This window comes from Camelus dromedarius, chromosome 19 (assembly GCF_036321535.1).
Source record: "Camelus dromedarius isolate mCamDro1 chromosome 19, mCamDro1.pat, whole genome shotgun sequence".
NCBI lineage: Eukaryota > Metazoa > Chordata > Mammalia > Artiodactyla > Camelidae > Camelus > Camelus dromedarius.
The window spans coordinates 10954475-10981873 of NC_087454.1; the positions used below are offsets into that span (position 1 = coordinate 10954475).

At 40.9% G+C, this 27399-nt stretch overlaps 1 protein-coding gene across 5 annotated transcripts in view; it reads right to left on the minus strand.

Annotated features, from left to right (window-relative positions):
- ATXN1 (ataxin 1) overlaps window positions 1-27399 on the minus strand; it is a 356661-nt gene that overhangs the window by 326135 nt on the left and 3127 nt on the right. For 4 of the 5 annotated variants that reach the window (XM_064476222.1, XM_064476225.1, XM_064476221.1 and 1 more), the window contains exon 2: window positions 22075-22189. The exons of the other annotated variant lie outside the window; for it this stretch is intronic. The gene's annotated coding sequence lies outside the window, so the exon portion shown is untranslated. The remainder of the gene's footprint in view (window positions 1-22074; window positions 22190-27399) is intronic. 5 annotated transcript variants of the gene reach the window in all.

Consider the following 27399-nt stretch of genomic DNA (forward strand, 5'->3'; position numbering starts at 1 on the left):
TGTCTTACATACGCTGATTTATTTAATTCTCACGCTGATTATAATCCACACTTTTCAGATGAAGAAACTGAGGTGACTTGGCCAAGCTAGTAAATGGCAGGGCTGGTATTCAAAACACAGGAGCTATCAAAATTCTGGGATACACAACTCTAACTGAACATATGGCATAACTATTCAAGTTTAAACAGCAGACTCAGAATAGCCTGGCACCCCCTGTCCCCGACCCCCAGCCTTTCTTCCTGCCTGTCCTCCTTCTGATAATTCAGTCCTAATACTAAGGATTCTTAAGGCTGCCGTCACACCTCCAGGGTACTTCCAAAAGCCTAGGAGAGCTGATCCAAATGGTACCTCAGCGGTCCAAACACAGCGGACATGTGAGACAAGCCCTTCTACAGGGCGATGGCTGCCATCTGGCACCCTAGGATGGATTTTAAAAACAGCCTCCCTTGCTGTACAGAGTATCTGGTCACGGAGTTTGTTATCAGCAGAACCAGGATTAAAAATGGTGACCTCTGTCTTTTCTCTCTCTCACCCTTATTCTCCCAAGATGTGTATTTATATTTTTTGCACAGCAGCCAAAGGGAAAAAAACATCACCAGGAGCCTTCCTGTGGGGCTCGCAGTAAAATGAGTAACAGCCGGACAGAGAGAGCAAAGAGAAAGTGAGTCATGGCTAGGGTGCGAAATCTACAGGCTTTTTCCCTGGCTTTCTTTGAAATGTTTTCTCTAACCTTGGAGCGGCTGGCTTATATTTTCATACCCCAGAACGCCACCTGAGACTCCAGAGTAAGGCTCTCAGTAACATCAAAAGCTCATAATCCTTCCTTCAAATTGTAGGCATCTCAACTTGTAGTACCTGTGTCCTTTTCACAACAGTGTAAGTGACATGAGACAGTAACTGCAAGGGCTTGAATAGGGCCATGTGGTTTAGCGCCGTTTTGCAATCTAGCTTTCTATGCCTCGTGGAGGTCTCGGATTTCCTGGGAGGCGGGGGGAGCATGTGCTATCAGCAATTAGTTTACTGAGATCCCACAGTGATGCACAGCTCTGGGTACCACTGCCTAAAAACCTCTCCTCTGATTATCAATCACAGTGGTTATATTTTATTTTCTCCTATGGATTCTGGTCCTCCAACTGACTCCTGACACACTAGGAAGGGGAAACAGGCCCGCTGAACATAAATCACATGAGTACTTAAGTGCTTTTTGTGCTTACTAGCGTTTCTGGCACATTAAATCTTGAGTACAATTCTTCCTTACTCCTCAAATGAATGAAAAACCATTGAGACCATCTCAAGGGTAGCAACGGACTAAAAAGAAATAAACTTTTTAAAATAAATAATCATGTGGAATTTCCTTTAAAAAACAAAATCAGGACCTACTGTACAGCACAGAGAACTATATTCAATTTCTTATAATAACATATAATGGAAAAGAATCTGAAAAGAGAATATATAGATATGTATGTATATGTATAACTGAATCACTTTGCTATACACTTGAAACTAACATTGTAAACCAACTACACTTCAATAAAAAATTAAAATTAAAAAATTAAATTAAATATTTTTACATATTAAATGAAATTTGTTACTGCTTGATTACCATTTAAATTATATTCTAAAGGAAAAAAACCCTTTATATAAGGTGGAACTTATAGAAAAAGATGTATGAACACAAAGCTTTCTAGAGTTGAAAGGTAAAACAATAAATATATATTTTTTAACTCCACAAAATATAGGAAGAGTATTAGAAGAAAACCCCCTACCTTTCTTAGGAGCCATGTGTACCAAGGCTTGTTAACAGTACCCTGCATCAGGCTTGCATTCAAGCCCACTGCTCTTTTCTAATAAAATTTTCCTCCAAGTTCTCCTTTTGTTGTGAGCTTCAGTTATTGCCTTCCCACTGGCTATCCACAACCACACGTATCTTTCAAAAGCTAATTGAAGCACAGAGAAGTTAAACGTGAGTTATTCAAGGTCAACTCTCAAGTCAGTGGAAAAGTCATAAATACAGCATCTCCACGCCAGCGTTCTGGGTGCTGGGACCACAGTGCACGGTGAAGTTTTGACTCTTGATTGTTGTTTGTGTATTTCAAAGCCGCTCGCGTTGACAAGATAGAAGGAAGAAGCTTTTAACAAATTTCATTAGCACTGCACAACTTCCCATTCTTGGACCTATCACACATATCAGTTCATTTTTAATATATGCATTTAAAATCCCCTTTAAGCAGGGGGTGGGTATAGCTCAGCAGTAGAGCATGTGCTTAGCAAGCACAAGGTACTGGGGTTTGAATAATAAACAAATAAATAAGCTAATTACCTCCCCCTCCAAAAAAAACAAATAAATAAGCTAATTACCTCCTCCTCCAAAAAAATAAATAAATAAAAAGAAATAAAAAGAAAAATAAAATAAAAATTAAAAAAAAACAAAAAAACGTTTAAGACACTGTAGAAGTGACTCCAATATATCTGAATGAGAGGGTTTAGCTTTTTAAAGTAGACCCTATTTTTTTTTCCTATCAGACACAGCTGAATCACAATGCATGGTGAGCAGTTAGTGCAAAAATAAATGCTCTGCATTTTGTGCAGCACCAAACCGCACTAGACCCCATCCTAAGACAAACCCCGTGTGCACAGTGCCTGGAAAGGCTGAAGAGGCGCCTCTGGGAGCGCCGGATGCATTCAGGAGGAAAAACATGGCTAGTACTGAGCTGCACGGAGAAATGAGGGCGCCAGAGCTGTCAGAAAAAACCTTCACGAGCATGGGCAGATTAAACAGATAACCAGAGGGATTTTTTTTTTTCTTTCTGTTTTCTAAAAAGGGAGGTCACTCTTCTTGCTTTCAGGACCTTAAAAATTAAACCAGAGTAGCCCAGGGCTGGAAGGCTTTGAAGAGAGCCTTCACCATAATTCTGGGCCTAAAAACCAGGAGACAGATAAACTAAAAAAAAAAAAAAGTTTCTTCTGCATAGCACAGGGAACTATATTCAGTATCTTGTAATAACCTTTAATGAAAAGAATATGAAAACGAATATATGTATGCATATGCATGCCTGGGACTTTATGCTGTACACCAGAAACTGACACATTGTAACTGACTGTAGTTCAGTTAAGCAAAACAAAAGCAAAAACAGGAGAAACCAAATCCCAAGGAGTTGTTTTACTTTGCTTTCTGCTACCACACTCGAAGACTACTTGATCTAACAAACGGGCCTTTTTTTTTCCCTGCTATCTCTCTACCATGAAAAAGCTCATTTGCCATTTAATTTTTATCTAACCATGCTGGCTGGTTTTTTTTCTCTTTCTTTCTTTTTTTTTTTTTTTTTTTGTCTCTTTCTCCCATCTACCCCAACTCCACCTACACTGGCATTCTCTGTGGTCAAAGAACTTGTTTCAGTATTAGTGTTCAATATAACAAATGCCAAGTAAACACTCTACACATTTCCTGTGCTATTTAAAGCATCCTAAGCAATTATTTGCTCTAAAATATTAAACTGTAAATTTTCTTCACTGTGCCAATTCCTATAGGAATAGCTGTCACAGAACAGTACTTAGGATTCTCAAATGCAGCTTTTAAATCAGCTACACTCTTAAGCTACATTTGCCAAGATTTTTCTAGTTTCCATATTTTTACAGCATGTTTTTTGAGACAATGTACAAAGCTACAACCAAGTGTCACATGCAGCTCTTTTTTTCATATTCGGAGCTTATTAATAGGCATATTGGTATTTTTGAACAAAGATTTTTCCCCAAGCAAAAATGTAAGAGAGAGAAGAGGCAGACAGACAGACAGATACAGTCACACTTTAACCTCAATACTATACTGCTTTTTATTACAGGCCAAAATCATGACCTTTGAAAAATCACATTTGATAAAGCTCCCAATCATATAGTTGGTTCATAAAAGGGTCCCCTAACACTAGTGTTGTAACGGGTGTGCACTATATCCAATATACAAACACATGCAATTCTAGAAAAATATTAATACCATACATATGTAAATGCGTATGTGCAAATGACTACATACAGACATACATATGCCTTTTTAAGCACTTTTATGCTGAGCTAGATGTGATTCTTTTTCAACCTTTCAAATTCATTACATGTTTTTGTAGTTACATGGGAGGAACTTAAAAGTAACCTGGCTCTAAGTGCTTCATGGCTAAGACCGTGTTAAACTGCCACCTTCTCTTTCAGAATTGTGCAATCCCTGGAAAAATTTTTATGCCACAGAGTACGACCTGCAAACCAAAACCAAAAGCCTGCTTTGCTTACATTTTTAAAAATTTATTAAAATGTATTTTCCAAATGATGAAAGAATTACATTATTCCCACCAGGCCAGAATCCATTTTGATTTTCACAGACTGCACCCAGGATTACTACTTGCTGAAAGACAGCATTAAGGCATTAAGGGACAACAAGGTTCTATTATCTTAACATGTTCCACTCAATGGCTTTGGATTGTGTTATGAAGTGCCCTCACACTGGTTACCAAAAATGTATTGCTATTTTAAGAGTCACACTATTAAGAAACCACATGTCTATAGAGCTGATATTTGTGACTTATAACCCGACAAACTTTTTAGAGAAGTGTCAGCACAGTCAAATTAAATCCCCGCCTCGGATGGACTGTCTGTTACAGTCTGTCCCCAGCACGCCTTGCTGGGGAGGAGCTGTGTCACTTAAGCACATGGAAAAAACTGTCCTCTCACCAAAAATTCCCAACACGAGTCATGGCACGGAGGCCTGGACATCACAGCAGAGACCACGCTCCCCGACCTTTTCACGCAGGTCTGACTCAGTTCCTCTTTGTGCTCCGCGAGGGTGAGAAAAAGGAGGAAGAAGAGAGAGGACAGAGCAGGGAAGAGAGATGAGAAAAAAGGAAGGAAAACAAAAGAATCATCTGGCTGGGATGCATTTTTCTGCACTTTGGTTAAACATATTTTAAAACATCATTTTTATTTAGTGGCTACTTCTGAGGTGGGAAGAAAGGTGATGTGATGGGGGAGGGCCCCATGTGGGAGGACATCAGACTTGTGGTAATAAGGAAATCCGGGTGGAGGATGACTTGAGTGCTCACTGAATCCCTATTCTTTGTGGTTTACCTGAGTTTTGTGATTATGCTTTTGTATATACTCAACATTTACGAAAACCACTTTGCTGGTCTCACGATGACATGGGTGGTAAGAAATTAAAGTACAATTAGTTAAGAGCACAGAGTCGAAAGTTAAAATGGTATGAGCTGAACCCGTCCTGCCACTTACTAGCTGTGTGACCTTGGGCAAGCTACTAACCTGGTTATCTTATCTGTAAAGTGGAGATAATAACTACCAACTAGGTTTACTGTGAGGATTAAGTGATCAGCACAGTGACTGATACATCCTAAATCTTCCATATGCCAGCTAGCCGTTACTATTATTAAAAGGATAGGTTCTTGGCACAATGACTTTTCTTGAGTGGGTACACTGTTTCTCGTGTTTTCCATCCTGAATCTGGTAAATAAATATTTGTCAACCAAGTAATTTACCGAATAAAGATATCAACAATCAAATACTGTTTTTTTAAGTGAAATTCTGTATGTTGTTGTCTAGAAGAAGCTTACATGAATGAAAGAAACAAATTTAACAGTCCTACAAGAAAAGTGTGATGTACCTGAGTATCTATCCAGGTAACCTTTCCGGGGAGTTTAATTAATAGTAGCAATGTTAGCTGTCTCGTATAAGAGAAGATCAATCCAGCATTAACTTTAAAATTAAAAGACATCTACCATTCACTTTTATGAATACTCAGAGTGCACAAAACATGTTAAATCCTGCTAAGTGTCTTACACTGACAAAGAATAATAATTAACAAAATCCATGTAGATCATTTTAAAAGCTGTCCTCTCAAGTGATACTGAAAAGGAAATCAAAGATTAATTTGTCTAAAGCCACAGGCCACAATTTATTCAGCTTTATTGGTCCCCTCCGTGGCATGTGCCTTGCACATAGTAGGTTTACAAGAAATGAACAAAATTAAGTTGAATGTCAAATGAGGAGGTTGGACAAAAAAGATGTATACGGTCCCTTAAATATCATAAATGACAAACTGCCCAAATGCTCAAACTATTAAATTTTGAGTTTCATGAATGACAAACTGCCTCAGTGAGCAAACTATTAAATTTAAAATTTCATAAATGACAAACTGCCTAAACGATCAAACTATCCCTGACTTTAGTTGATCTTCATAGCTAAACTCAAGAATTAGCTGCTACATTAATAATGAAGCTTATTGAAGAAATTCTCCCTTTTTTAACTTCAATTAATGTGAGCTTGGTCAATCCACAGTCTTGATTTCAGTATTTAATTATTCTGTCATCATAGTATTAAGAAGATGCCTAGGTTCTAAGTTTCTAGAAGCATAAAGAAACTGGTGACTCAGAAATATTTATGTTTTGAAGCCAAAGAAATAAAATTAGACATTTCCTTTTTTTTCTTTTAATAATTCCTAACCTCCCTTTAGTGTATTTATTGAGCATTAGTTATTATTTAACACAATAGCTCTCCTGGGAGAAAGAAAACCAACCTAAAAATGAAGAGTGTTCCAGGCATAGAGAGTTACATTAGAAAAATACCAGAGGGAAATAATCTTTATTTTATATAGCAATTAGAACCTTACAAATAAAAAATACATTTTTTTAAAGTTATAGCATAGGTTCAGAGCTGGCCAAAAGTGAACATATTTGATGAGTTACTGATTACTGGTGAGAACAAAGGGAAATCCGAGGTGAAGAATCAAATCTCTCTCAAAATCAGTCACTCGTATGTCTGTACCTCTGTCATAAAGTGTTTATGGGTTTGACTTATATTCCAAGCATAAAACTCCTTCCAGAGAGCAGAAACTCATAATCGCCCACATTCCACACTGAAATAGATCCATCAGCATCTCACCTACATAAGAACAGCTCCTAAAGTTATGAGCAAAGGTAATTTCTAGAGAATCAAAAAGACATAAAGATTTCCAAGTCAAAATGTAATGCTCTTTACTTTTCTGAGGCACATGCTAAGGGAAAACTTTCATTAAAGAGACAAGCAAGAACAAGACCATTCCCCCTTCACAGAAACCAGCAAACAAAGAATTTATGCGTAGAATACCTGGATTTGCTTTCCTGTTTCCTCACCAGTGACTTTTTATATATATGTGAAATTAGCTAACAGTCAATGAAACCTTCAGAGCACTGAATGACACACAGTCACACACACACACTCTCAGACACAAAAGAGAGCAAGGCTGATGCTATTTCAATATCATGAAATATTTTCCTAACCGTGCACAGATGGAAGTACAGACTTTTCTGCCAACCGCCTGGTTCAGAAACTTTGCTCTATTTTTAATTATTTGGTTCAGAGGACCCGTTTGTGATTAACTTCTGTGTTGGATGGCAAAGCAAGAAAAGTTCCTGACCCACAGCAAAGAACACCGAGAGAAGCTTAATTATTTTTAAACAGCGAGTGTAATATTGTAAACCATGTGTAGGGACAACTAATTTGTCTAAGACCTGCTGATGGCTGCAGCAGTCTGAAGCTGTGGAGTGTATCAGTAAAACAGAAAAATCCAGGAGGTTTTAAGGAAGTGACACCAAAATGAAGTTCTCTTTTTTTTTTAATTGAGGTGTCACTGACATATAACATTACATTAGTTTCAGGTGTACAACATCATGGTTCAATATTTGTATACACTACGAAAGGATCACCACAATAAGTCTAGTTACCATCTCTAATGACGTTCTTAATGACAAAATAAATTACCGTCTTTGAGAAGTAACAATGGAGTAAGAAATGGAGGGGAAAGAATTAATAGTGTTGCAAGGACTAATCTTATTAGCACTAGAAGTTTCAGTTTTGACTGGGATCAGAGAATGGAATGCCAAAGCTTTAAGCACAGGAAATGGACTCAGATGCAAGGAGAAGTTGGTCAGGAAACTCAAACCATAGAATTCAGAATCACACACTAGAACTGCTGAGCAAGAGAAAGTCCCAGAAGAGAAAGAGAAAGAGAAGCAATGATCTAGGAGTAAGACAGCAAAGACAGTCAAGGTAAGAATGGAGCAGGGTGGATCTGTTTTCTATTTTTAAGAGCTGTGTTATTTTTCAAAAGCTGTTTCAAATAGAAAAATAATAAACCCAAGTAGCAAATTTAGTATAAATACAGAAAGGAAATAAAACACAAGGCATCCAGTTAAGAACCTTGGAGGCAAAACAGGATTAAAACCTTCTTTGAAAGATCTTTTTTCCTGCAGAAGCTTTCTTTTGATCAATGCCCCTAAAATGTTAAGACATTCTGTATTTAGGTCTTTGATGTACCCGGAAAACCTCAGGATCTACTGACCCATAGGTCAGAGAGAGCCAAAATCTTTCAGGAGTATAATAGTTATTGCTAAAGATCACATTTGCAAATGAGTCCAGGATCAATGCCAGAATGATCTGGGAACTGAAAAAACAAAACAACAAGCACCTAATTTCTCCCTGCAAAGTGTAGAAATGGAGACTAAAGACAGAATGCCCTTTGCAGGGGGCTCTTAATTCTTAAGTTCAGCGTCTTAAACCACTAGCACGGGCTCCTAGCTTTTGGTCGGGCTGGTTGATGCGACAAGGCCCTTAGGACACATATAATAGAGTTGTGGGCAATTACAAAATTTCAATAATTGGAAGCAATCCAGGGAGCCACCATGTGGAGGAAAAAAAAAAAGGTTCCAGACAGTCCAAAATAAAGTTGACTTCTATGGTACATATTCACGGTCTTCATTCTCTACTATGCAAATCGGTGAAGTATATGCATGGATATGTGTGCTGGCGAGAGACTAGTATTTAAAAAAACAAAACAAAAAACCAGAATTTAAAAAAAAAGCACATCTACGGTTGAATTATTGATAGTTGCAAGTGGATTCCTAATACCAATGTAGTATTATTACCAGTGGCCACAGGCCATGGCTTAGAAATCGTTTTTATTTCATTTAGAAATGTTTCTTTTTGCTATAACAATAGCCACTGTGCCGGGATGGGATCTGACCTGTGTCTTTGTCCATAAAACAATCTCATAAAATATGTAAACATGAATTCAATTTTCTTTAAGTCAAGAAAAGCAAAAATATGGTCGTCGGAACAAGCACCGTTTTCTGTGGGGCAGTCTAGTTAAATGAAAGCTATTCAACTTGAATCAATTGCTGTATCCATTCTCCAATACACAGCAGATTTATATTTCAGAAGGTTTTTGACACAGAACAAAATGTTACTGAAATATCTCTTCCATTCCTTTTGTCCTACATAACATTCCAGGGGCTGAACTCCCAACGAGGGGCATATGTTTGTCAGTTTCTGTTTGCACTGGTTCTATTCTGGTTTGTCTTTGTTGCAAATTTTCCATTTTGACCCTTTCCTGGCAAAACATTAATACAGACCTTGCAGTTGTGTTGCAACTTGTGATAAAAAAAAAAAAACTTACATTTTTATTCTGCACCATCTCTAAGCACCTATAACTTTTAAAAATAAGCCCTGCTCTTTACATCAATGGTAGAACTTTTAAAAATACATCTGCTTATGTAAACACTAGAAATCCAGGGAGAAAATGATTCCAATCCGGCAATCCACACATTCCTACACAAAACCAATCACTTGAGGATTTAAAAGCTAGATCTGTGGCGAGAGACAGGCTAGAACTAGCAGGAACAAGTCTGTGCAAGATGAATTTATCCTCCACTGCCTCTGCTCCAGGTCATCCCAGGACTACGCTCGTGGGCAAATGCCAACATGGAAAGAATAGGTTGGTGCCTGTTTCCTAGCATATCTGGGTGAAAACTCAAGAGCTGGAGAGGGAGTTGCTGCTCTGAAAGTGACAAACGGTGTGTGGCTACAAGCTGATCAGCAGAACTTTCAGCATGGTCCTGGCCACTGAATGACTAAGCCCGAGGCAGCTCAAACTCGGTTGGAAACGGATTTCAGACAATGGGGAGCTAAAGCACTGGATCTTGGGGCTGATGTCCAAGAGGTCTCTGAAGCTGGGTGTCATCCTTTAGGGTGGCCCAGAATAAAATGGTGACGCATTACGCCTCCGGGCGAGTTCATATATACTTTGAAGGGCACAGACACCAAGTCCCGTGGACTTCCAACGAAGATCGTGGGGCAAGAAGAGGTGTCCACCAGCACTCTGTGTGACCTGTTAGAGAGAAACATTCTTAGCTATTCCATCACCAAGCAAAACTCCCCCGCCAGGCTCTAGGGCCTTGACTCCTAGGAAAAAGCTGTCAAGAGATGGAGGGGAGGACGCCTGAAAGAGAGAGACGGCCATTGTCTCACTGGCAGATCACCAGTGAGGATTCCACATGTAAAGTCTAGCTTCTGTGTAAGTCTCAAAGTGAATCAGACTCCACTTTTTTCTGAAGCCAACAGCATGATCATCAGCCACCAAACTGACTTCTGCAAAGAAGGAAAAGGCTTCATAACACTTATTTTACACACGCTTCTGGCTTCAAGAGATGGATGGTGATTTTCACTAAAAGATTAACAGCTAGATGTCATAGGACAGTAGCCACTCGCCATGGAAGTGGCTTAGTGTCCTGCACTGGGCACTGGTTCTCTCCAGATCAAGAGGCATAAATCTGACTCCCAGGTGGTCGCATGAGCTTCCTCTGCCCTCTTCTGTCTTCCGCAGAAAGACAGGAGGGACCTCCCAATATGGAAATGATCTGACTGTAACGCCTTCCCATCCACATAGGAAAGAGCTTCCCAGAGAAGATGGCATCAGATTTCAAGATTCCAGAGACAAGATCAATTCGATTTCCTGATGTTTTTGACCTCGCTGACATTAAAGGAAACACAGCTTGAGAAGCTCAACTTTGAGGTGCAGCGGCTGCAAAAGAAAAAAATATTCTCCACCTATCTATCATCAAGTTCAAGCTTAGGCACTACAAAAACACCTAAGGGGAAATTTACGATGAAATGGGTCAAGGGGTACCTGGGGACTGTGTACATTCAAAGGGCTGTACTGTGGCCTTTCTCCATCTTTCCAGCTCCACCTCAAAACTGCTCTCTGGAGCCACATCAATGAAGCAAAGTTCTGTCTTTTCAGTCTACAAATTCAGAGACACAACCACATGAGGCCTAGGGTATCCTGGCTCCACAAGATGATGGAGAAGCGTGTCGAAACTTCATGTAAGTAGGAAGGTTGCCGTGACAGCACCAGCCCCAGAACCTAGTAAATCAGTCAACCTCTCAGGTTTTGTTTCCTCCTCTAGAAAATGCAGAGGATCCTCTTGGCTTAAGGATTCATTATGATTTCCCAGGGCAACAGTTCATCCGAGGCACCCTGACTCCCGTGCTGTGCTATTATCAGCTGAGGCAGACCCACGACACACCAGCCACTGCACATGGTCTAGATGACTGTGGTTCTCAAGGCTGTATTTACTAAATCAGAGGCTCAGACTGCAAAATACCGCCAAGAGAAAAGGGTAGTTTTGACTAGCCCTACAAGAGAAACAGGAAAACATAGGACTTTCATCCCAGCGAAGTCTTTGAAGACCCTGCACATTTCAAATGGAAAAGTTTAAAAAAAATTTTTTTTTTTTTTAAGGAAATTGTTTTCCGGAGACATCGAGGCAGCTCCAGAGGTGAACTGGAAATGGAGTCTTGAAAACGGAAAGAGTGGTCAAAACCAAATTTATCCAGAGTCCTTTCTGCCCTCACCTGGAATTTGCCAGAAGAGAGTAGGGTGGAAAGGGCTTTGGGGCAGCCCTGACGGGGACGCTGCTGTGGACAAAGGCCTCAGTTTCCAATGTCAGACCCTGTTCTCCAAACCTGTCAGAACCTCTATCAGAAGCACACAGCCCTCACACCGATGATCACAAATGGACACCCTCTCCTTGGAAAAGGTATCCTCACCGACCACCAACAGGGCAACTTCGAGATGAAGTCATCTGCAAGGGAGGGGAGGTGCCAACTCAGAGGGGCACAGATGCCCTGGTCTCCCCTCATCACTCTCATTCTTTCTTCACCAGTGGGTTACACAGAGGAGGGGTTCAGGGCACCCCCGCCCATAGGGTATTTTACCTCAACTTGACCACTCTTGCTTAAGACTCCAGAACTACTCCCTTCCAGACAGAATGACCTCCTTGGGAAAACCATCCAGGAACTTCCACCTGAGCTGGAGGGCGGGGCCGCAGGAGCGCAGCACGGAGACTGATAGAGGCAGAGGTGTTGAGGAGGTGAATCTCAAATTCACTCTCTCATCCCACCTGACAGCAGCATTTCAAAGAAGCCTCTCACGGAATCAAAATCCAACAGGAGTTTTTTTCATTACAAAGACAGACAGTTTCGGATTCAAAACCAAAGCATTTTTTTCCCTGCACTGAATTTCAATAATAATAGTGTTTGGTGTGGTCCTAAGTGCAGTACTATAAAATTTAAATATCACCAAAGCCAGCATTCTATTCCGTAGAGCTTTTGTGCGGGAAAATTCATCACTGGGCCTTTCTTCCTCCTTTCTTTCTCCTGAGCACAGCCTTCTTACACACTATTGTCACCTTTATCACCCATTGCTGGATGCCCAAAACTACTCAAACCAACAGATGCCACAGCTTTTCCCACCATGGTGGTCCACTAGGCCCCAGGCTGGCTCCAGACCACAATCCTGTAAGTCATGGTTTGTATGAATAGACGGAATCACATCCAACTTGTATCATAAAAAATCCACATTGTAAGGGAAATGCTTGTGTTTACTGCAGCCTACTGGATGCCAAATGCCAAGAATGGGGGGGGGGGTCCCCACTCTCCCTGAGCAGGGAAAGGGGGACACAAAGTATTACAGAAGGAGAACAGCACATAACTGGTCCTAGGGCACCCCAAGGAAAGGACTCTGAGCTAAGATGCTAAGAATAGGGCAAAGTTAACCGGACAGATAGAGGCAGTTAGTTGGATGTCAAGGACAGGGAACAGCATGACTAAAAGCTGGAACATAAGAAAGAACAAGGAGGAAATGCTAAGTGACTGAAGTGAATAAGGGGCAAAAGATGAGTGACAGGGCCGGAGAGATAAGCAAGGCCTCCCAAACCTGCTGGGCCAGGTTAAGAAGTCTGGACTTCAGGAAAAATCAGGGAGCAGTGAAGGAAAACATAGATGCAAACATATGTCTAAGAGGAAGAGATGTTCACTTTGGCTTCAGAGAGGAACATGGGCTGGGCCAGAGCAAGAGCACATCTAGAAAGATCATTTAGGAGCTACAGGCCATCCCAAACCACCCCAGCCCAGCTGAGCCACTCACTCCAGTTCAGACCTTGAGATCATCAGACTCCCCCAAAGCTCCACACCCAGGACACTGCTCCCGCCCTCCTGCCCGAAGAGCTCTCCCCAGGGAAGAGCTACAACAGCCAGGGAAGCTGGGCAGCAGTGGGCCTTTCTAGCCCAACCTGTATGAAAATCAAACCCACAAAGCCCCCTGGACTGGATGAAGTGAGCGGAAGGCATGAAGAACCCAGCCCAGGACCCTGGGAGAAGGGCTGGACTTTTCCAGGCCTGAGACTCCTGACTGATCTCTCCAGGCCCACTCGAGGGAGGATGCCAGGCCTCCAGCATGGTTCCCAGAGCTGGGCTCCCTGAGCAAAACGGGGGTCAGTAACACAGGGCGGAGAACCCCAGAGGTGGGCGAAGGAGATGCAACACCTAGGAAACTGGCCCAGAGTGAATCAAGGTCAAGGAGTGAGCAGCAGGTGGGAAAGGAAGTAGAAAAAGTGGCCCCTGGCAATAGAAAAGCGCTAGGGTTTCAACAGGGAACGGATACCACGGCGGGGGGATGGGGGGACGGGCAGGCCAGCAGGAGAATGAGCCCAGCCCAGCCCAGCCCAGCCGAGCCGCTGGCTGGCCTGGTGCAGACCCCGAGCTGCAGTGATCTCACTTCTTCCTTCCAGGTTGGCCCTGGATCCAATCACAGAAGAAAAGAGGGATCTCACACAAAAACTTGAACTTTTCATGCAACAAAAAGTCATAGAATCCAAATGAAAGCAAATCGGACTGGGGAAACAGCTGCAGCACATACAACCCGAGAAAGGATCACTACCTAGAACACACAGAGCTCACGGCCACAGACTGAAGAATGTCAAGACTCCCCATTTGCTGACTGTGTAAAGGAAAGTTAGTAAATAAACACATACGGAAATGTTCTATGTTGGAGAGAGATCAAAGGCATGCAAATTTTAAAACCAAGGAGTCTATTAGCCAAAACAGAGTGAGTCCCACAATTAATCCAGTTGAAGCAAGACACTGTCATAGATCAGTAACAATGTAAATGTTGTCTTTGAGAAAGCAGTTCAGAGCAAGGCCCTGCTGTCAGAGGAATGAGCCTTCTGATGTGACTGTATCTTAGGAAAATACTTCAGCGTACAAAGGTATTCACGGAGAAACAATGCAAATGTCCACAAATACTACAAAACTTAAATTAAGATAACACAACTTGGTGGAATATTATATAATCCTTGCAAATGATAACCGTACAGTCTAGGTTGCAAATGAGAATGTTTATACTAAATGGAAAAAGCACAAGTGAAAAAAGACACATAAAATTGTCAAGAACTAGGAGACGACACCTAACAGTGAATGTGATTTATGGACCAGGATGGTGGAATCAAAGGGAACTTTTGCTGTTATTGGTTTTCTCTCATTGTTGGCAAGTGTAGGCAAAAGATGTAATATTTCTATCCAGCAGGCAGAAGCGAACACCCTCTTCTGTGCGGCAGATCGACCTCTCCAGGAGAACATCACACCCAGATCAGCAGAGACTGCCCAGGCCGTCCCACGTTTCAATTTGGGATTCAAACCTGCCCAGGAGGGGTTCTAAAGGGCTCCTCCTACCTTAAATACCCCCCAAAACTCAGCTCTTGCCTTTGCTCTTGTTTTTTTCCCACCCTTAAATCCTATACTTTCCCCTTTCTTTTTTGATTGTATATTGATATTCTACCACATGCAATATATAGTGACTGCTCATTTTGTGGGGTTTTTTTGGGGGGGGTAATTAGGTTTATTTATTCATTTATTGGTTTAATGGAGGTACTGGGGATTGAACCCAGGATCTGGTACATGCTAAGCACACATTCTACCACTGAGCTATACTCTCCCCGTGAATGCTCATTTGATCCTTCCAACAGTCCTATGAGATAGATGTTGTCACCATCCCCATTTTACAGATGAGAAAACTGAGAACCACAGATTTAAATGTGGCCTAGGGCATACAACTCAGGAGCCAGAGCCAGAATTTAAATCCCAGTTTTCCTGTGTTCAAAGCCCTCACTTTAAACTCCCCTAACATGCTACCTCTTCCCATCCTCTTTGTCTATCAAACAACCAAAACAACAAAACAAAACACTCTTAGATGTCACCTCTTCCATTTGCACTAGCTGCTGAAAAGCACTATTCAATGAATCATGAGACATCAGTATGAACTGCTTACAAATGAACCCGTAAGACAAGGTAATGCTACGCACACCACTTGGGAAAGTTGATGCAGAAAAAAACAAAAAAAAAGGAATTACCCCTCAAGACTCAAATCTGCACGTGCAGGTAAAACCAAATGGCATCCAAAGGACTGCTACTCGCAAATTAAAAGCAGAATGTGACCCTTGATACTACTGCAGAGAAGAACAGCTTCTGCACTGTCCTTGCAAAAAACTCAGTCCATAATTAGCAGAAAGATTCCTTCCAGTTACAACGCAGTCAGTCCAGAAATGGATGTTGTTTGGGGCATGGTAGCAAGAAAAGGAAGACGGAGCAGAGGAAGTAGTCAGGCGTGAAACCAATAGAGATGGGGTGATAAATGATTTTAGGCACCACAAATGACTTACTTTATAAATAATGACACAATAATAGCTAAAAATGTAAATTCTAATCAAATACAAAACTGAACTAAGTCAAACAACAGCATATGATGTTTGACAGAGCAAAGGTCCCCGGGGGGAGGGAGGGGGGGAGCCGAGAGGAAGAAATTACAATAAAATCTATTCGTGGAACTGTGCCGTGTAAGGGGCCCGAGTGATCATTTCTTTCACCCACCTTCTTTATTGTAAATGGGGAAACTGAGGCCCAGCAAGGTAGAGTGGGAGGCCCAGGTCCCCATGCAGCAGGGCTGTTAAAAGAAATTCGGTCTCTCAAGTATCAGAACAAAAGCTTTCCACCACCCACATTCCTGCTTCAGTGTCCCCAGAAAGCTACTCCATTCAACATCTTATTTTGAAAAACAAACCATTTAATGTTGTAGAAATATTAAATTTCTTTTTCATAATTTTCGAAGGCATAGAGGCACACTGAAGAAAAAAAAAAAAAGCAGCCAGGTTTTGATTTTTTTTGGAAAATCGCACACTGCTCAGCGTTTAACCTCGTATTGAGTGAAATATTAACAGGCCATATAATGGTTTCAGTGTTCCTTCAGTAAAGCTAAACAGAATTCGAAAAACATATCCCCCAGGCCTACAGTGGAGTTTCTGAAGCACACATTAAACTCAACGCTCCGTTCAACAAGCCCATCGCTGTTAAGTAACTCATCAGAAAATAGGAGGGAATCACCAAAGGGGAATTGCCAAGCAATTAGTTCTCTGAAGCAGATGACATACAACTGTTGTAAGGGAGGAGCTTCCCGGTTAGTCATATGTCAGAGTCAGAGCCTCCTAATCTGTAAATAAAAATGCATCACATATGATTACAGCTGGGACGGAGGCTAGGGCTGCCAGGCTAGTGCAGGCGTAGTAAATCCCCAGTCCTCCTGCTCTGTGTCTATCAAGCAAGACTTGCTGCCGAAGATATTTTTTTTTAAAAAACATCCTTCGTGATTTTAGCTTTTTTCTTTTAATTGAAGTATAATTGACTTACAACACTCTGCTCAATCCACCTGTACATCAGAGTGATTCGATATTTCCAGACATTACAAAACCTAAGGTAATTTTCCTTCAACCTAAGAAAGACAGACTCTCAGTTTTCCCTAGGCAGGTGAAGGGAAAATGATCTTTCATCTCTATCCTTTTGACACGAGTCGGTTAAGATGCATCCACTGGTCCAGTGAAGGCGAGAGAATGAGACTGGGAGGGGCAGGGACGGGAGAGGAATACGTGCTCTGAGCCTCCAGATGGTCGCCCTGCCAGACGCGAGACCTCCTTCCAACGCACGTTTTGTCCTTAGAGTTGGATTCAGCACCACCCCACCACCCAGCAAACTGCACAGATAAATAGTTCCTATCGGCCAAATCTTGAAAGCTGAGCGCTGACCCAGTGAAGCCCTTTGAAGAGTCAAAAGTTCATCACCTCGTTGGGACTCTTGATGCCAAACATTTGGAGCCCAACTTAAGCCAATCCCCTGAAACACAGATAAGCATATGCCCCTGTCATCATTTTCTTCAATTAATAATTATTGAGAGTGCATAGGAATCTCAGGGAGGTCTGAGGCAGAGTGAAAGGGAGAAAACTCCGCAAAGACAGCCAGAATCGGAAAGGCAGGCTCGTCGCCGGCGAACCTCCCCTGGTCCTGACCTCTGAGAAGTGCTGTAGCTCTGTGTGGGTCTTTTAAGGCTACTCCTGGGCACGCCTTGCCTTCTGGACCCTAAGCTTCTTAGAGGCAGGGATGAGGGCTTGAGAGACGGTGCGTGGCAGCTAAGAGCACAGGCTGGCGTTCCAACAGGATTCTACCACTTAACACCCTTGGGCAAGTTACTTACCTGCCCTGTGCCTCAGTTTCCTCATCTGTGAAATGGGGGTAATAGCAGTGCCCACATGCAAAGGACTACATTGAGGATTAACAGAGTTAATACACAGAAAGTGTGAACTGTGAATCAGCTCCTTATTTCCTTTAGGGCCAAGCTGGCCTAATGCTTCTCACACAGCAGATGTGCATTAAATGTCTGCAGGCAGTAGGACCTGCCCCCTGGAGTTGAGGGCAGGCAGTTTTCTCCATCCTCATCACGCCTGTCCTAACCTGCTTGTCTTTTCTGAAAGGTAGTGAGTCGCAGCCTCATTCTGGACCATTTAGGGAAATACAGACGGCCCATTAGAATAACTCAGGTTAAAAGGAAAAACAAACAAAAAAAACCCTTAAATAATCCTCAAATTTTCTCTAATTATATTAAGACAGACTCCCCAATAACATATAACCAAATAATTTCCAGCCTTCCCCTTCACTTTGAGCCATGTAGTCTTAGGATCTTTCTCTCCCAGAGCCAAGGCTCACCAATTCTGTGTTTTCTATAAAGTATAAATAAGAAGCCAAACTGTCCAGAAAGCTGTAGCTGGTAGCTGGATACATATGTACACGTACATACACACACGCACACACACACACCACATATAAGAGTCTACAATAAAGTTATGAAACACACCCATATTAATGCGATTTATCAAAGCACAGTAAATGAATTGCCACAAATGAACAATTGCTTGAGAGTCAAGTAGGTGGCACAATGTGATTTACGTCTATCACAGGAGATGAATAAATCCACGGTGGAAAAGATCAAAGGCAATGCTGGAATTGTTGTTAATATGTACAGAGCTTCGCTGAAAATCTTCTTAATAAAATTGTTTAGAGGAAAATAGAGGGATCATTTGTTTAAATGAAAAGAGATACGGCATGCACTGAATTTCAAAAGCAGCATTCATTTTCATACGCATGCATCAGATTTAGCTAAAATTAGCTCAAGTTTCTATTTTTTTTAAGGTCTTGGAGAATAAAGGTTTCAACAAGATTTCATTGAGCTCAAGTTCAGCCCTGAGTTTCCAAGGTGCCTGACCGTCTAGGAAGGACCCCCGCTTTCCCAACCCAATTATCTACTCATACATCATCCCAGGTCTTAAACAGGAAACACAAAAAGCCTGCGCCACAAAAATGTTCCACCTCTACTGCCTCCACTGCCTCTTACCTTCTCTCTACACGTTCCACCCCCGCCGTCATCGTGAAATATACTCATCCCCTCCTGCCTGTCAAACTTTCTGCCAGGCACAAGAACCCAAAGCCCAGTCTCCAAGATCAATTCTACGTCAACGGCTCCTCCGAATTTATCTCCAGACCGGACCTCTCAGCAATCTTACTCTCACACTCTCTACTGTCTGCCGAACTCCAGCAACTCAGACGTCCCCCAGAACCTGGGCTTCAACCAGAACGGCCTCATCAGTTACACAGTATGCACTTGCTCGTTATGTCCCAGCCACTGAAATGGGCATCCTCCCAGTCTAGGCATCCCTTCCCCCAGAAACACTAACCAGCCTTCAGAGTTCAACTCAAATGGCCCCTCCTCCTCAGTCCTCCCTCATCATCCTACTCAGCATCATTCTTCTGGATTCCTTCTGCGTTAGAACCTACCCCAGTAAGCACGACCCACCCCATTCTGCTTTGCATTAGTTACTTCAGAGCATTTCTTCTTCCCCCTACTTGACCACGAAGACTAGAACCTCCTTCTGGCAGCTCTTACTCCCTCTGTGTGGTAGTATAAGAAACACACAGCGAATAAATGAACGGATCGTTTCTTTATATAGATAGTGCCTGTGAACACAGTAGGTCGTAACTTGCTAGAGCTATACTGTGTTTATAAAATAACTAGAACCAGAAAGAACTGTAATCTAGGTTTTATTTTTTTAAAGAAACCTTAATGACTATAACAGAGTACAACATGAATGATACCGTTTCCCTGCCCACATTTAGCCATCAATCGTGAGGGCTGTAAAAAGGCCATTATTTATGCAAAATGTTTAGATAATGCTTATGAGCCTCCTATAAATGCAATCATAGAAAATGTCAGCTGCTTAAAACTCAGGGTGACTCTGCACTACTTTGTCAGTAATACAAGTATTCATAAGACATTTAGACTTGCTTAATACGCTATAAAACCTGGATCTCTTCTCGGTAAGCTACACATATTGAACAAGAGACAGGACTTTCTGCTGCCTGTGTTTTACACAATAAAATTCTTGAGATATTCCTGTCTTAACATATGACTCTCTTTAAACCCCATAGGTTAAAGAAAAAATTGCGTGTGTACTAACCACATGTGCAATTAAACTACTTCTCCCAAGACTTAAATGTGACGATTCTCTGCCTAAAATGAGTAATTACCCCTAAGAGAAGTTAGTAGTGAGACATTGCACCCCTTTTGATTGAGCTGACACTTGTAGACCTTAACAAGGCTTACCTCTGCTCATAGCTCTGGAGTTATTCTATTTCCTTTTAAAGAACACCTCCCTAACCCACGGCCCATAAAATGTAAGGTACCCAGTTCTATATTTCACAAGGATATAATGTGGGTGGCAACTTCCTCCCTCTGCTGCCTTGCCGCCCCCCCCAAAAAAAAACTTGACTGACCACCCTTTCTGAGGCATAGTGTTTCAGCCATTCAGGGGTGTGTGTGTGTGTGTGTTTTTACTCAGAACACAAGTAACTTCATTTATGCTTGCAACTTGTCAGTTCATCCTACAACGATATTAAAACAACGTATGTGCATCCTGTGTCGGTAAGAGAGGTAGAATAACACAAAATTCAGAAAAATAAATAAAAAGCTCATTGGCTCTGCAGAGCTGCAAATGTCTACAGTGTTGGTCCAAAGACCAAGGTACAGGGATATTTACTTATTCTTAGTCACATATGGTTAAGGAGCAACCATCACCAAACAAGAACATTACCATCACCCTGTTGAGATCGGTTACAAGATCACAGCAATAGCCTATGTTCATGGACCATAAACCATATACCAGGCGCTGTTATGCCCAGTGTACAAAATATTATGACATTCCATCCTCATAGCAGCTCTAGAGAAAGTTCTAATGTTATCTCCATCTTCATTTGAAGAAACGGAGGCAGAGACAGCTTACAGGACTGCCCAAGGTCACAGTGGCAGCTGCAGATTTTAAATCCAGATGGGCTGGTCCCGGAGAGCCACGCCCTTAACTTACATACCATGGAATTCAGGTGGAACTTAAAAACTGGATCTTAGGTGCAGAGAGGGGTCTCTTTATTTAAAGAAACCTCATGAATCAGTTTTAAAATTAACATTTTGATAAAACAAGTATTCACCTCTTAAAAATCAACTGAAAATCCAGATTTTTGTAGGTGAGATTAGGTGAAAGTAGACTATACATCTCATCAAGTACGGAAAGAGAAATGACTCGGGAAGAGCAACATGGAGACCACCGGATCCCGCCGTTTCCAAACCCGTGGAATACCAGCATGATTCCAAGAGAACAATAAGGTTCATTTTGATTCAGTACAACTAGGGTGGAGTCCCAGTTCTATTTTTTTTTTTTTTTTAACCTCTCCGGGTGATTCTGGTGCCCAGCCAGGCTTGAGAACCTCTGAACTAGTCTATTTCCACAGCCTGGAGCAGGACAACTCCCAAGGCAAATAGAAAGAGGGGATCTATTTCTCAATCTCCTTCAGTTGCGAATGAATACCAGTGTTCCCAAGCCCCGACTGCCCCAACTTCCAACTAACTTTCATTCCCTCCTGGTTCCATGTAGGCAGTATCCTCTTGCCTTCCCGTCAATAGAGAACCATGAGTCATCCACCCTGCATACACCCTGTGTCTGCATGACTCTCCGGGTCAGAAAAATTTACTGTACACCAAGAAATCAGGAAGTTGTAAAATCCAAACAGACACACAGAGAAATTCAAGATCCAACAAATGCTGGTTGCTACCGAACAAACAAGCCAGTGTCCCTTCACAAGGGTCACGCTACAACAATAACGTAAAACGTGGAAAACGTGACTTAAGATAACCATTTGGCAGCAAAACGTTCTCTCTGGCTTAAAGTAAAGGTGACAAAACAATCAAGCTGGAGCCCAACATAATCAACCATCACGAAGTCAAACGGAGACTACTTCATAAACCAAATAAACCAAGAAGAGAGATACTTTAACCCGAGGTTTAAAAAAAAAAACAACTCTCTGGGCAATTTCTCAATTTCCCACACAATAGAGTTTGCAAAGACAGTTAAACAGTCTATAAAGTGCTGAAGTATGGCCAGTATAGGCGATTTCCCAGGTCAGACCCTATCCTCAGATGCAAACGAGAGAGCAGCGCAAAACTCTCACCTGATGTGCAACGCACTTCTCTGCAGCGGCCGCGGAGGAGGAGACTGCCGGCCAGAGATCACAGACCAGTCTGCAGCTTGAAGGGACCACCCTGCTGACGGGCTGCTCGAGCTTCCTGCAATGGTCCAGCGGGTGCAGGAGAGGAAATCCAAAATGAAAAACAGAACAAATGGCTTTTAAAAATCATGCCCCCCGAACACGTCCATGCACTGAAAGCTAAACTTTAAGAACGTCAAATCTTGCGTTCTGTTTTATGAGAATTGCACAGCGACCAGCCAGCTCAAAAGGCAGGTCTGGTTTTATTTCAACAGGGCTCGGAGGGAGGCCAGCCCACAAAGAGGTCATCCCTTCAATCAGATTAAGAGCTTGGTCTCCCCATTTGAGCTACTGTGGTTCTCTTCTCTAATGATGCTAACCAATCACCTTATAAACACATGCTGGACTATCAGGTGAAAATGGGCATGGATTGAACAGTAATTGAGCCAAAGTCTAATTTTCATGAGGCATATATTACTATCAACATGCAACCTGAGGCACGATCATGAAACAGAGCAGTTATTAGCATACCAGTCTAATGGGATATTAAAAAGTGTTGAATACAGAAAAAAATTTTAAGTATGCATATACTCACTAGACTTTCCAGTAAACTTTAAATGGTTTAATTATTGAATGGAGGTCTACTTGATTTTCATCCTGCCACAAGCCCTTGCGTGTGGTTCAGTAAAAACTACCCACTGTATGATGAATGAGTGAAAGTGTGAATGGATGAATGAAAGAGAATGAATGAATCTTCCATATACCTTTCCATCAGGGAGCTTGGTGCTTGTAGTAGTTTTTGTGAGGTAAAGACCTATGCATAGAAATGGAAGAAGTTGAGGACTTGATCTGCTAATGGAGTTTCCAGTCCTATCTAGTAAAATATTATTTTTAAATACTGGCAGTTCCCAACTGTCCACGTTAAATAGAATCAGTAGCACAGTGAGTATAAAATAATCCCCAAGCTAGTCATTGCTGGGCTGATTTTCAGTCTTTGATTACTGGAGCTGATCTGCATATTTGTTTAGGCTGGTTTTAAATTTAGTTTGGGTTTCCTAAGCCCACGCCAGGTAGCAGTAGGAAGGAGAAGGCCCAGGATTATACTGGGTGTCAGAAAGAAACTATTCTGGAGCTATGAATATGATCTCCAATGTGAATAATCTGTAAACAGGTAAGTGAGCCAATTATCCTTGGGTGCATGGCAACACATCTCAGTACTCAGGATTATTTTCATCCATACACACTATTTTTAAGAGCACAGCCCAGCTGGAAAGGAAAATAATTTCGCTTGCTTTCCAACACTTTTCAAAGTAATGAATAGTAGCCAAAGTATTCTTACTTCTAACCAATCCATTCACCAAGTATTTATTTAAGCATCAATTGCACGCTTGGGACTGATACGCAAAGGAAGATTTCCGGGACGGTATATACTGCTCTGGACATTTTCGTGTCTACAGAATCATACCGTACTTACTTTGAAACATGCTTTTTTCCCATTCAGCTTAGTGACCCTTTTCTTGCGTTAGTTAATATGCTTGTACTCTGCTATTTTAAAGGATATGGGTTACAGGAATCAACTAGTTTGTTTATCCAAGGGAAAAATTACAGATAAAGAAAGAAAGACATTTTCTAGACCTTAGCTTCCCCACATGTAATCTTTAAGGGCAGAGAAAGAAGGAAGCTGTTCTTGACTATCACGTCTTTGAAGTCCTTAGAAGACACGATCCCTCCACTAAGAAGCTTGTTGAGTTACAAATACAAATGGTGGCCAAGTTAAACAGAAGCTCATAAAATTCTATTTACTCTTACACAGTACTTGTTTTAAGGGGGGTCGGGAAGCTTGATTTTATCTAGTCCCATCTCAAATGAAGCCTCAACATACTTGATCATCATTTTCAAACAAGGGGCAGGTACCGTGGATTTGCAGAGCGCTTGCTCCATGAGCTAACAGTTGAGAGAGTGCTGGCTTGTCTACTGACGTGGGCACACACAATCCTATTTACGTATCACCTGGCAGATAAGGTTTTATGGAGTCCAAATTACAGTCTCCTGCTATTCTGCTGGAGTGCAGAGAACAGTCAAACATGATGCAAATGCTGTAAAATATTAATTTACTCTCGCATCGGTATGCCTTAGTTATTTCAAAAGTATTTGTGTCCCTATGCCAGAGTAATGAAAAGAGTTAATGTAACTTGCTGTGTTCCATCAGAGGGAGGAGACACAAGAATAAAAGCGAGACAGAGTGGATTCCTTGCAAAAACATACAAGCAATATACAAGAAAATAGCCCATGGACTGTTTTATACGATATACTCTCGCTAAAAATGAAATACTTCATATTTAAAAAGCACTGCAGTGCAGCATAACACAATACTATTAATAGTGGACGGTTAGTAAGAATTCCACTATTGTGGCCTAAATAACACTGATGTGACAGGCAGTAAAAGGGAGATATTATGTAAATAATACAAATACAAGAGATAATATAAATATTTTAAGGAGAGTAGGCAAAGCTAAGGGTATGGAAAATCTGCCATACACAGCACCAGAAAAAGGTTTTCTTTGAATGTTAGAAACATCAATGTTTACAGGTTAGCAGCTATGACAATTAACACTAGAAACTTCTGTTAAATAACTCATTCAAAATGTGTCAGTTACAGAGCTCCTACAGAGGGGGAAGGAGAGTTCCTCTTAGCCTGAATCAAAATACCATAATCAGGGGAACCTCTGCCCCCTTAAGTCTCAAATTCTGATAACACTACAGTGAATTTTCTGAAAGGTAATTTTCATGTTTGGGATACAATTTTTGTTTATGTTACAGCCATTACCATCACATTTTCATTACTCCACAAATGGGATGCATTAAAAGTTATAAAAAAAAAAAATCAATGAAACATTTCTGCTCACATCAGATATGTCAATGACAATATAATGCTTGTTGCTTTTTTGCCTTTAATAGTTCTAAACATGTTTGAGCACATTTGAGATGGTAATATATAGCACAAATATGTATCTAAAAACCAGCCTGAAAAGTTCAGATTTATAAGGATTATGAAATATATCACTACACTGACAAAGATAAAAAAATAAATTACGAAATAAGAAAAAGATTTCTAAAAACTTTCCACATATAAAGATTATTTAACTAAACCTTTTGTTTACTCCTGTAATTTTAAGCATTTATGTATTTTTAAAACCTTAATCCAATTACAACTTTCAGTCAACATTTTAAAATATTCTCTAAAATGAACACTAAATATACTTATTATACCATCTCTTAAAAGAAATTTTGAATGAGTATTTTATTAAATGCAATTAAATGAAACTAAAATTTGAACGGCATAGTTGAGAACTACAAAATTCATTCTCCAAAAAAAGGCAGTCTTGTGTGTAATGCCCTAGAACATAAATTATTATCACTATTGGGATTTCTATGATTTATTATTTTCAATGCTTTTCACAAAATAAGGAGAGCCTGCTTCTGATAACCGCAGAAGTATAACCAGAACTCTGTTCTTTGAAGCAATTAAGCTGCACATATCAAAAAATATAAAAGCAATGGAAATCAAATCATCTATTTCCCCCATAAAAATAATATTCTGTCTTGCTGCACTATGTCATCTTATATATGAAAGTACTTAAGCTTTTCAGAGTCCAGACTGTGTGTTACTTGCAGACAACTGTAGTTTAAGGAATTAACATTCACTCCTACTTTTACTGAATTTCAGGCTTTTAGTAAAAACATGTTTATTGACTAACTTCTAATAGGAGACAAAATAAGCTGGTGTTACAATGCATTAGTCATCAAAACCTGTCGTTCATGGTCGGTGCAAACAGAAAATCCACTTGACATTTCCGAATGGAAAAAAAATCAAGGCACATTAAACAAAAGGAATGAGAATCCTTAAACTCTGTAATGACAACAAAACCAGGAGTCACAGTAACACGCTTATTAATATTTTAATGCTCTCTTAAGGCTGACCTCTCCGGGGACTCCCAGACAACTGAGTTAGGTATGTTGAAAAGTTAAGGCCAGCTACAGACATTTCACGTATAATCTGATGGCTAAAGAGTTGCTCGTGAATCTCTCTCCAAAAGTAAAAGACAATTCAGAGGCCCTGAAGCTGGTTATAACATTTCTGATAGAGTACCACCTCTAGTTTACCAAACCCTCTTAAAACGAAATCCAGAAGGGAAAGTACTGACTTTCACAGTTTCCAATCAAGTACATTTTTCATACTCACTTCAGCATGAATTTATTTGTACACTCAAAAATACACGTTCACGTCTGGCTGCAAGTAAAGTGAGTTTCAGTACGTTGTAAACTATAATCCAGGACCTCCAAGGTGTTGTATAAAACTTAAACTTCCGTGCTATATTTTATAGCCTTGCCTCCCCCATCTATTTACCTCCTAGAAATAACAGCTCATTTTAAACACAGCAATGCTTGATCTGAGCAGGCCACAATCAAGTTACCAACTGCATAAACTCACCAAACAGCAGAAAGTCATAAACCCCCTGTGAGGAGCGCTGAGTAGCTCTCTCAATCCTACCCCGGAGAAATAAAACAAGGATTTACCAATTTAGCTATGGGGCTGTAAAACTGTAAACCCACTGACAGCGTCACAACTACAGCAAGACATTATTAGTCTTAATTATTTTTTCTTTCAAATATCAGTTATTAAAATACTCCCCTTTATTTGGATTGCCTGACAACACAGAGCTGCAGCAACCAAAGCTACTCTTCTTAACTTTTTCTTTTCCCCAACAGTATTGTTTTTCTTTCTTTAGCAGGCTTAGGTGGCCTCCTAATGCAAAGAGCTGAATTCTCTAAATTATTAAATGCTCAGTAAATTATATCCCCAAATAGAACACAAGTTGTTTACTGTGCAAAAGCACCATACATTATCAGTCTACCAGCTATAGGCCTGTATCATTTCTTACCTGAGACAAAAACCTTTTAACTTACTACCACACAGGTAAGGATCATTGCCAAGAAATCCAAGTTAAAAATGAATACATTCAGAATGGCTGCCTGCTGTCAGTCACATTTTTTTGTTATTACGTTATGGCTGTAAAGTTTTCAAATGTGACTGCGAGGATATTCTTCCCAAATAAATGACTTCTGCTGAATAAGTCCTTCAGAAAACCAGTCTGGACTACTGGCAACTGGTTCTAAAGGATGAGTTCTTTCACACTTGCAAGGGTTAAGTGCCTGCAAGGTCAAAGACACCAGACAGACTGCAAAAGAAATGTTGCCTTAGTCAGCTCTGAAAGGCTTCTAACAAGT